Source organism: Echinops telfairi, unplaced genomic scaffold (assembly GCF_000313985.2).
Source record: "Echinops telfairi isolate 266 unplaced genomic scaffold, ASM31398v2 ScPeMD7_2010;HRSCAF=2546, whole genome shotgun sequence".
NCBI lineage: Eukaryota > Metazoa > Chordata > Mammalia > Afrosoricida > Tenrecidae > Echinops > Echinops telfairi.
The window spans coordinates 22,882,701-22,884,494 of NW_022105908.1; positions in this window are offsets into that span (position 1 = coordinate 22,882,701).

Consider the following 1,794-nt stretch of genomic DNA (forward strand, 5'->3'; position numbering starts at 1 on the left):
GCACATTCAGCACACATACATATGGGTAAAAGAAAAAAAATCAATCTGGAATTATGTTCACCCAAATGTTAGCAGTGTTTATTTTCTGGGTAATGATATTTTGAGTAATTTTTTCTTTGCCTTTCCTTCTTGATATATGTTTGTATTGTTTGAATTTTCTGAAATAAGCATATATTACCTTCATCAACTAAGCAGAAAGCAAGGTGGCTGATTTGCATTTGTAAGGAAAACACATGTCCATGATCCTAGGTGGCCAGATTCAAGATCTTAGTCCCACGCCCCGCCTCTGTCATCCCATGGAAACCCTCCTTTAGCCCCCGCCCTGTACCCCAAAGAAGCCCTCCTTGGATGTTACTCAGCAATGACTAGACCCCAAATATCAGCCCAGATTCCTCTCAGCTCCCTCCTCTCGGCCCAAGCCTGGGGTGCCATGAGGCTGGCAGACAGCCAACTCCTGACAACCCAGCCCAGTCACAAGGGACGTCCCATGGCCTCTGCCCATGTTCCACGGAAGAACAACATAGCACACATTCCAAAGGAGCCAAGGGGGCCTTGGGCCAGCCTAAGGGTCCACTCACTCTTCGCTCCCCACTCCCATTTTTACCGAAACAATCGGACCGAGCCAGGCAGAGTCATGACTGCATTTCCCAGAAGCAGGGTCACTGGGTGGCTCCGTTTGTGCTCAGCTACCAACGTGAAGGTTGGCAGCTCAAACACGCTCGCTCAGAGGCATCTTGGAAGAAAGGTTGGGAGACGGGGTTCGGTCAGGATGGCAGCCAACGGAAGGAACACTTCTTCTCTGTGACACAGGAGATTGCCATGAGTCAGCAGCGCCTTGACAGCCATGGTTTGGGTTGGGACACACACACACACACACACACACACACACACACACACACACACTGGCACTGCCATGAATCAGACCAGACTGGACAACAAGGGGCTTGGGTGTGCTTGACTAGGAACCAGGATCAACGTGGTGTCGCCTTGTGCTGGGGCGCAGAGAGGGAAGCAGACCTGGAGGGGCGTCAGCAGAAAAGACAGAGCGTGCTTGAAGAGGTGTGTAGGCTCTAAGCTGCCAGCCTGAGACCCTTGACTGACCTGTATGCTATTCCCGCCATTGCTCATGATGCAATGAGTGCCCCCTGTTGATGTGACAAGGAGCCCCGGAGCTGTAGTGAGCTAGCATTGGGCTGCTAACTGCTAGGCGGGCTGTTCAAACCCACCAGGGGAGACCACCTGCCCCTGTACAGAGGCAGTCTTGGAAAAATCAGATGAAGGCATTCTGCTCTGTTCCACAGCGTCCCCATGGGCTGGGATCAGATTTCCAGCCGCGAGTCCCTGAAATGACATGAGGTTCGTCACATGGCTCTCACTGCCAAGGAACTTAGGAAAGAGAAAGTGAAGGATGGAAGATGGGCATTCAATGGTTGGATCTGAAGCTGGAGGTTCGTGAGCAGAGGCTTCCTTCTCTACCTCTGCCTGCCCCCAACCCAGCATGCACTTCTCCCCAAAACCCTGCCTGGCACTGATATGGCTCATGCAACAGGAATAGGTGCTTCAGTCCATCCCTTGTGGTGCCTCGCCCCAAGCCTCCCACAGCGGGCTCTCAACACCCTCGGGCAAAACAAATATTGATTATATGACCCTTCCCTCTTGTTAAAGTGTCTGTTTACCCAGAGCCTGGCATGCAGCTGGCATGTGAGCTTGTGACTTATGTCATAGCCCACTAAACCACCACATCAGAGCTGCCAGGTAAGTGCTATTGCCCATGTTTTATAGACAAAAAAAAAA